The sequence below is a fragment of the Helianthus annuus genome, chromosome 16, assembly GCF_002127325.2.
Source record: "Helianthus annuus cultivar XRQ/B chromosome 16, HanXRQr2.0-SUNRISE, whole genome shotgun sequence".
Classification (NCBI taxonomy): Eukaryota; Viridiplantae; Streptophyta; class Magnoliopsida; order Asterales; family Asteraceae; genus Helianthus; species Helianthus annuus.
Genome location: NC_035448.2, coordinates 182,781,077 through 182,790,521, shown reverse-complemented (window position 1 = coordinate 182,790,521; position 9,445 = coordinate 182,781,077). Strand labels below are relative to the sequence as shown.

Below are 9,445 nucleotides of genomic sequence, written 5' to 3'. Positions count from 1 at the left end.
GTGTACAGATAAAATCTGTAGATATTTCTTTTCTTGGCAGGGAGTCATAAACCACAACTGCCACTATATGACATAGTCATAACCCGTAGGTATCAAGTCATTAATAGACTTGTATACAGATAAAATCTGTAGATAATTTATTAAAAAAAAAGGGTGGCTTGTGTGATTTTACAGATCACGCTTAGCCAGGAATGTTAACATGTTTTCCGATGTTAACAGGGAGTTGAATCTTTTCAACCAGGTTTTACCATCACAGCCAGGCCTGTTTATAAGGTATTCAAGCTAGGTTATACCTTACTAAGATCCTTATAAAATGGCAAATCAAATAAAAATTGATATTTTCCATTATTTTAATATTATATTCATGCATATAACTAAAATGAGAAATTCAAATTAACCATTTCAAATTTCAAACAAGTACTAGTACATATTTTGCCCTAAACGGGACTTTGAAATAACATGAATAACATGAATAACATGCCCGCGCAGGGGCTAAACAAATAACAACAATAACAAAATAAAATAAGGCAAACCCACGCAGGGGTCAACAGAACAGCATACCCACGCAAGGGTAGGATAAGATAGATATACCCACGCAGGGGTAGAGTACAAGGATAGATGTCCACGCAGGGACATGAGTACATGAGACAAAAATCGAAGGATTCAATGATCCCTCTTGCCCTTACCCTTGAGCAGGTCAAACACCTTCTTGAACATGCCACGGTTGTGACGGCGATCACTTTGCAACTCCCGTCGCATGCTATCAATCCCATGCAGGATTTCCTGAACCTGCGGCGGCGACATCATAGGCGCCGGTGGCGGTGGCTGGAAGTGCTGCGGCTGCGGCGGCTGGTACGGCTGCGGCTGCGGTGGCTGCTGGTAACCCGGAGGGTAACCAAAAGTAGACTGCCCAGCAGTCCAAGTGTCTCCCAATGGACCACTAGGAGGGAGTGAGCTGTAGTTCACAGCTTGCCAATAAGGGTCTCCTGTGTAATCATAACCCTGAGGGAATACATGCTCGAACGGGTTATACTGAGCTGCACTAGCATAAGCCGGAATCGGCTCTCCAAAGTTCTGCGGCGGCAAAGGCGGAATCGGTACAGAAGTAACCTCCGATACGGGATGCTGAGACTCCCTTGTCTCGGACTCCCCGGGAAGAGACGTGTAGCGGCTGCTACTAACATGTGGAGGGGTGCCTATGCGAATCCCTCCGCGCGTAGACATGCGCGCATTCCTCCTTGGCCTCTGAGGCGGAGGAGGTAAAACTGGTGGCGGCGGTGGTGACGGAGTGATCACGTCACGCCATAGGGCCTCAGATAGGTCCTGCGGTAGAGGCGGCTGCTGCTGGAGCTGCTGCTGCTGCGAGTGGTGCTGCGAGTGCACCGGTGAAACCTGGTGAGACTGGAGCATCGGAGAGTTGTGGCTGGGGGTGAAATACCAATCATGCTGCTTAAACCTCTCCTGAAAGCTGTCCCCACCATTGTAGGGTGATCCCCTAAATGGCGACCCATCCGATATCTCAATCGGATGGTTAGGCGTACCTGATGGCGGTAGCGAGGGGTCCGTATCCTCGTCGACGTCCATCTCGTGACCACCAGAAAAGTGGTCCTCCTGCCCAAGTGGGTTATGACCCACTGGCTCATCCACAAAGGCATCAGGGTTATATAAACCCTGGTAGACTGGTGCTGGATACTGGTGCGGTGACTGATGCAAAGGTATGTAGGATCCATGCGAACCATGGGGCCCATTCTCCGAGTGGGGCCCAAACGAGTGGGGTAAAGACGGTGAAGTGCTGGCGGATACCGAGTGTCTAGCAGGCTCGGCGAAAGACCTCCAAAGGTCGTTGGCGGCTGTGTTGTGCGTGGCGGATGGAGCTCGCCTATGTGAGGGCCCTGCCTCATGGTCATGGGATGTAGCAAATCCTCCTCGACCTCTCATCCGTGGCGGCATAGTGATCCTGTCAAAAGTCAAACAAGTTGCACAACAAAATATATAAGACAATGCAAAATAATAAAAATAAATAAACGAAATGTTGAACATTTCCTAAGTTCTTTGTCTAGACTCGAAAATCGAGGAATGTGCATTTGTGTAACTGAGATTAAACACAAAAGACTAGTGTTTAATTCACTCAGCGTTGGCTCTGATACCAACCTGTCACACCCCCGATTTCCACGTGTCACCGGTGGGCCCGGTGTGGGGTACAGTGACGTAGTTGGCATCGTCATAGACAATCAACACAATATAATAATGCACAGCGGAAGCAGAATAGAAACATTTCAACTTTAAATAAAGTGCAATAATAAATATCACAGTAGTTGAAATGGATCCACAGGCGGATCAGATAAAATAAGATAAAAATAGTTTAACAGATAATTGTCGTCCAAGCTTGCGAGACTATAGTGGACGCTCTTAGGAAACAGCCAGCCTATTTCCGTATAGTACCTGCACTTAATCTTTTGGAAAAAATACGTCAGTTTACACTGGTAAATACAAATCGACTGACTCATTTTGAAAATGATTGAAAATTTATTTAAATGCACAAGGCATAAATATTTTTATTAACTTGGGATAATTATATAATATAAACTTGTGAACGGATTACATGCACTTGTATCTCTGGTGGCCCGGGATCTGCTGTCCGGGCTAGAGATTAAATGACACACCACATTAAAGAGTTATACACGTCGGGTGTACGCCTACACCCCATGCTCTGGTCGTGGCCATCTCGTAAGATAATGCCAAGGATATCCGGGACACGGTCAATAACCCCCCAAAGCCTTTAAGTAAGACAAAACTGTTTAAACGAAGTCGCACAAGCTATTCAAGACTGTACACCTATAAGGCGCAGGACTTGTGCGCCCGATCAAGCGGTATTTTAAATACCGTACCCCAAGCCCGTATAGGGAAAATAAGTCAAAATGTATTTACCTGAGCAAGTATAAGTCACAAACGATAAGTGTTGGTAGCTTTTACCGGGCCTCCTAATCTGGAACAAAGGTTTATAATTAACCTATTAGATTCCTAACGGCCTTTTATTTAAGCTTAAACTTTGACCGGTTAGTTTCAGGAATGATACGGTTTACGCACGATTAAGCGAAAGACCGGATAGAATATGATTTAGACCCGACAAGTTTGAATACTTGTATAATATGGGTATACTAAATACATTCTGGATTTTGAAATAAAAATGATATCGTTTGACCCGTTTCGATCAATTTACGCAAACTAGTTACGTAAACCGAACCGAACGCGAGAAGGGCGATACGGGTAGACCAATGATTCAAATGCAAGTTCCCTGAGATAATATGCTTAAAATATGCTATTATATCAGTAAGTTATGTCCTATATTGCCCGGAGTAATTTTCAACTCAATTTATGCCTTAGAAGGGCATTTTGGTCATTTAAAAGATGATAAAAGGGTAAAATTAGAAATCTGGGTTTCGGGTCTGGTTCATACAGTAAATATACTTAATATAACATATTATATCAGTAGGGTATGACCCATATATCAAATTTATCATTTAAAATCAAACTATGCACCGTAGGGGCAATTTAGTAATTTCACAAGGGCTAAAAATGCCAAAACTGGAAATCTGAGTTCATATACTTATACTTACTGTTTTTATATGAAAATATGCTAAACACATCAGTAGGTGTAGGTCTTATATGTTTAAAACAAGTATAACGCTTACTATGCGCTTAAAACGCTAAATATGCGATTTAAGGGCGTTTTCGGGTTTTCAAATTAAATCTGAGATTTTTATATTTCCAGAATACTTAAAATAATTTATTCATCATATAAAATCAGTAGAAAAAGGTTTCGGGTCAAAAGGATATGTAAAACTCATTTTATGGCTAAAACGGTCAAAACCGACATAAGCCGAAATGACTAGGCGATCTAGGATCCGTTCAGCCAAAAATTAATTAAAAATCATCAAAATTCCCAGAATATTATATTACTTCTGTTGGTAAAAAGTTTTGCATCAAAACGTGGCCAGAAACGGGTTCTACGCAAAAAGGACCGTTTATGTAAATTTATAATATAGTTTTACGCTAATGGCCATAACTCACAATCTGGACCACCAACTGATCCGAAACTTTCGGTGCAAGTTCATATATTAGGAATAAAGATTTCTATCCTTTCACTTTTCCAAAAATCACGTTCTAAATCAAAAAGGGCAAAATAGTCAACTTTATGCATAAATAGGAAACATGCATTCGAATCGGCTAAGCATAGACTCAATCAAAGAAAATTCCAGAAAGTTTAACTAAAATAAAAATAGTCAAAAATACTTTCCAATACAGATCTCGAACATGCATGTACGAATCCGAATCGATAGTCTACGAAATAATCGTTTTACAAGACTTTCGGTTCCGATTCGTGTCTATACTATAGATTGTCGAGTTGATGATGATTAAAACACATTCTTATATGTATTACAAGTTATTTATGATGATCAATCAGATTGCATGTCAAATATATTTACATTCAAGCTTATTTTTGCGAAAATCAATTCTGTTGACTTTTTAGAACCATGTTTGACTCGACAATTAGCATGCATATAGTGGGATTCAGATAGTGCCCTTTAGAGGGTTTGTTTCCCACATAAATACCAATCTATAACAGGTTTCAATTCGAGAAATGACTGAAAGAAATCCGTTTAATCAAAAAGTCAAAGCTTATGAACACCCAGTTTGACTTTTACTAATAATCAAAGCAAAAAACGGATTATAGAACGAATTGAAAGCTTACAAAGGTCCTATAGGTGTTTAATGAACACTAGAAGTCGGCCTTGTTGATCAGATTGTCTCCAGAAAGCTTGCCTTGAAAGTTCTTGATAGAGAGCTCCTTGTTTACTTTGAGAATGTCCAAGAAATATGATCAAAATCTGATTTAAAGCCACAAATTCGTGGGTTACTGTTGCCTAGCCATGCATGGCTTCTAATTGGTGCAAAAGGAGGCAAGAACCAGCTGTTTCCCACTCATTTTCGGTCCCAAATCACCCAAATACGATTTTCTGCTCGCTGGCAGCCCCACGCGGCCCGCTTGGGCTTTACCAGGCGGGTCGCCTGACCCTGGTTCAGCCAAACTTCCTTCAGTTTTGGCAGAAATGGCCCCTGAGCTTGTACGCGATGTTTCGGCCACTTTTCTCGACCCGTAAACCCCCAAACTTGGTTTTTAAGAACCTTAGGACTTTTACCAACATGGTAATGTCCTCGGATAACTTTGCGCTCAACCGAAAAGCCATGAAATTCGACGTTGACGCTTTTAGTCCCTTAAGTACGGTTTTGGCCATAACTTTCTCATACGTTGACGAAACTTCATGAAATTTTTACCACATATTCTAGTGAGTATATTTTAGCTTTACAAAGCTTCGGGTCTGCCAAAAGTTCACTCAGAGGTATAAATTAAACATGTTGACACTTTTGGCCCCTATAGTTTGAAATACTTCACTTTTGTGAAATTTCCGCGTCGTATGATCCATGAACCATCCGTTAAAGGTTATAAACATTATGTAGGGTTATCATAGAGTCTATTTATCCATTGTTGACACTTTGGACCCTTACGTTCCATAGTTTTCACTGTTTGTCACTTTTAGTCCCTCTAAAGTATGTTTTCACATAACGGAACCTTATGACACGTGTCAAGACATTATTGGACGAAATTTTTCGAGGTGTTACACCGCCTCTATATTCGAGACCCATCTTTGACATTCGACTGGGTCAATTTTACCATCATACGTCATCGGATGGCATGCCATAAAATCCTTATAAGTGCACCTTCGTTCCTTACCTCTACCCTTGGATCCTTCGATTAATTCTTTCAACTCTTCGAACTTACTGGTCATCATAGCATCCACAACCCCCAGAACTCGGCTTTCTACTTCTTGAGCCAACCGTGGAAGATTGGCTTGTATAACCCCTTCAGCTACTTCTGTAACTCTGTTCTCGAATGCTTCTTGTCTAGCCATATCATTGTTATCATCATTATCATCGTTAATATTTCTTGCATCAGCCATCTACACAATGTTAATATTTCGTTTAATACAAATCACAGACTTTCAGCATATCATTACTCATTAATCATCATTCACTTAATCCATTTCATGTCATTTGCTTCGTTTCTTTTGATTCTTACGAATCCATTCTCGTTGTGTTCACTAATAGTGATTACATACACTTGTTAAACCTTATATGGACACAACGTAGCCATGAAATAAGCTTTCGGACAAACCGGTAACACAAAACATGAAAAACAAAACAATTCAGCGTTTTGGCATTAGGTAAGCCGTCGGCGACGGCTATGTTGCCCGTCGGCGACGGGCTTGTGTGATGGCCGTCGGACAGGTTTCCCCGTCGGCAGTTAATTTGGGCGTCGGACCAGGGCAGGCCGTCGGCGACGGGGGCTAACCCGTCGGCGACGGGCCTTCGTTTAGCAGAAACGCTGCAGGTCTCCTAAAGCATTCTATTTCGATTATTTCCATTCCGTTTGGGATCTACAGCTCCGAAACTTCTCATTTAACTTTCCCACACGTCTTTTTAATCATTTTCACTAACCTCATAATAAACACTTGTAACTTTATTTATAATTTAAATGTTACCTCATGGGCGACCTTGGAGCGAGCACTTCTTCGAACGAGCCATCGGTTTGAGTTCAAGCATCGCGTTTAACGCTCGAATCCCTCAAACCTTGGCTCTGATACCAACTTGTAAGGTCCGCTTTTCTTTAATGTTAGACTACTCACATAAGGATGATTTTTCGGACAATTAAAATACCAACTTAACACATAATGAAAAATTTTACAAAAATTGGGCATGACCCGTTCGTAAAACGGACGTCACCCCTGTTTTTGACATAATAGACAACGTTCACATAAGACCCTTTTTACACAAAACCATCCCAAACAAAACAACAAGTTTTCAAATCTAAAACTTTTAACAAAGTTTAACAAGTAACAAAAACATGGACCCAAAAACATGCATGTAAACTTGCGGAAGCGCTTGGTTTAATGAGGCTTGAACATGTGCTCGCTCCATATCTCCAAATCGCCTATAGAGGTGCTTTACCTACATAAACATTCAAGATTAAAAAAAAAGTTAGTTATCACCATAGTAAATCATAACCTTTCGTTTTAGCTTTATCCATACAAAACATTCTTACTTTCACGCATTCAACAACCCAATAGTTGGGTTTTTGCATAAACACTCTCGTAGAGAGTTAAGCATACACATTCGACCCGTTTAATTGGGTTTTGCATAAACACTCTCGTAGAGAGTTAAGCATACACATTCGACCCGTTTAATTGGGTTTTGCATAAACACTCTCGTAGAGAGTTAAGCATACACATTCGACCCGTTTAATTGGGTTTTTTGGCTTTCAACATTACTCTTTCTTCTATCCGTAAAACGGATTATAACTTTCATCTTTATTATAGCATTCAAGTTATCCGTTAGAACGGATGGCGTTCATCTTTTTCTTGACACGATTGAATTTCCATCGATCAAAATGCATAGCTTAACACCACTTTCGTTAACATGCCCAAATCCACAAGGGATTTGTCGCTTACTTACTACTTGTCGCATTTGTTACACAAGGATAGTTTTTACATCAAATTTTATATAAATAGAGAATATAACAAGGACTCGTATGCAACGAAACATACCTCGATCTTGCGCTCCTTCCGTTTTCTTGGCGCTTGTACCTTCTTCCTTTATGCCTACATTAGAACATTCATTCACTTCATTTAGTTTGTGGTTTCATTATACTATTTCCACATACATTCTTCTTTTAGGCATTTCATCGAACACTTGGTAAGCATCATATATAAGGTACAAGGTACAAGTTTATTAAGCACGTTCCTACTAGCTCATCACAACACAAAAATCACCTTCCTCTAAATTCATATAATTTCCATCCTAAAATCGGTTTATCTAGCATTCGAGCATCACAACAATTTCACATATCAACTAACACATGATCATAATCCTTATGAATTTCCTATTAGTAACATAATCTTTATAAAGTGGGTTTTCACTACACTTTTCATAGAACATAATTTCAAGCATGATTCCTGTTCTAAAAAGCAATCTTAACCCAGATTTATTACAATTGTTACAAGGAATCGAGATTGGGTCTAACCCCTCATTCTAAAAATCATAGATTCAGAAAATCAAGCTTACCACTTACGAAATTGAGGTTAGTTATTCAGATTTATGGACTCATGCACTGGATTATCTTGAGAATTAAGATCCAATTGCTTGTTTTTGCTTGAGCTAGGGTTTCTCCCCTTCTCTTGCTTGTTCGATCGATCCCCACCAACACACCAGTGTGTTGGTTTTTGTTAAATTATTATTATTATTAAAACTTTGTCACAATCACAACTTTAGTCCCTAGGGTTATAAGTGTGGATAGTTATCACACTAGCTTTCTTTCTTGTTAACTAATACCAAAATCTTTTAACTTGGTTAATTCTTACAATTTATACACCTTTAGTAAAATAAGTAAATGAATAGCATATTTTGGGGTGTTACACCAAGTTAAATGAACGAAAAGGACCCCGATTTACATTGAAGCCTAGCTGATAGGGTGGGTATTGCCAAATCATCAACCCCAATCCCACACAAAGAGGATTTATGCAAATTAATACTTAGACCAGAGACAAGAAAAAAGGTCCTCATAAGCCTCGAGATACAATCCGCATTCTTCCCCGACCACTCTCTCATAATCAAAACGTCATCTGCATACATAAAATGAGACCCGTTTGACCATTATTGGGAAGTAAGATATCTAAAAACACACCCTCCTATGAAGCTTTGTCCATAAAGCAAGTGAAAGCCTCCATAGCAAGAACGATGATAAACGGGGAGAATAGGTCACCTTGACGAACCCCCCCTATAACATTGGATCTCAAAGGTAGGGGATCCATTGACCAAAACCGAAGCCCTTGCCGATTCAAGAATACCTCGAACCCACGTAAGCCATGTATCCATAAAATTCATTTGAGCCAAAACCGAGTCAATAAAACCATAGTTTAAAATGGCATATGTCTTAAAACTAGAGCCTTAGATTTTTTTTTCCTTTCAACCAATTAAGCCCATTGGTACGTAGGATGGTGATCGGAGAATTGTTAGATTTTTTTATGATGGTTATTTATTTACTAGGTTATATTCCCGTAAATTACACGGGTTGGTAGTATAGAAATGTGTTTATAATTTATAAAATGTATGTAAAAATTTACATTATTAAAAAAAATATATTACATGCATTTATAAAAAGGATAGTACTACTAGAATTTACACTCTCAAAACACTTATTTATATATGATGTTATTTTATTCGTAATTTGACCTTTTTTATTTACACTTTAAACAATGATCTAAATTTAGTTATCAAAACCTTGAAACAATTTGTCTAAGAATTTATCACAAACTGATAATTTTAATAA

General features: G+C 39.4%; 1 long non-coding RNA gene across 1 annotated transcript; it reads right to left on the bottom strand.

The window, feature by feature from the left end:
• Positions 1–6,971: 6,971 nt before the first annotated feature.
• Positions 6,972–8,315, bottom strand: LOC110918784. The gene is made up of 3 exons (XR_002581542.2): positions 8,182–8,315; positions 7,665–7,718; positions 6,972–7,068 (listed from the first exon to the last, which is right to left on the bottom strand). It is a non-coding gene; the product is annotated as an uncharacterized LOC110918784 (long non-coding RNA).
• Positions 8,316–9,445: the final 1,130 nt, after the last annotated feature.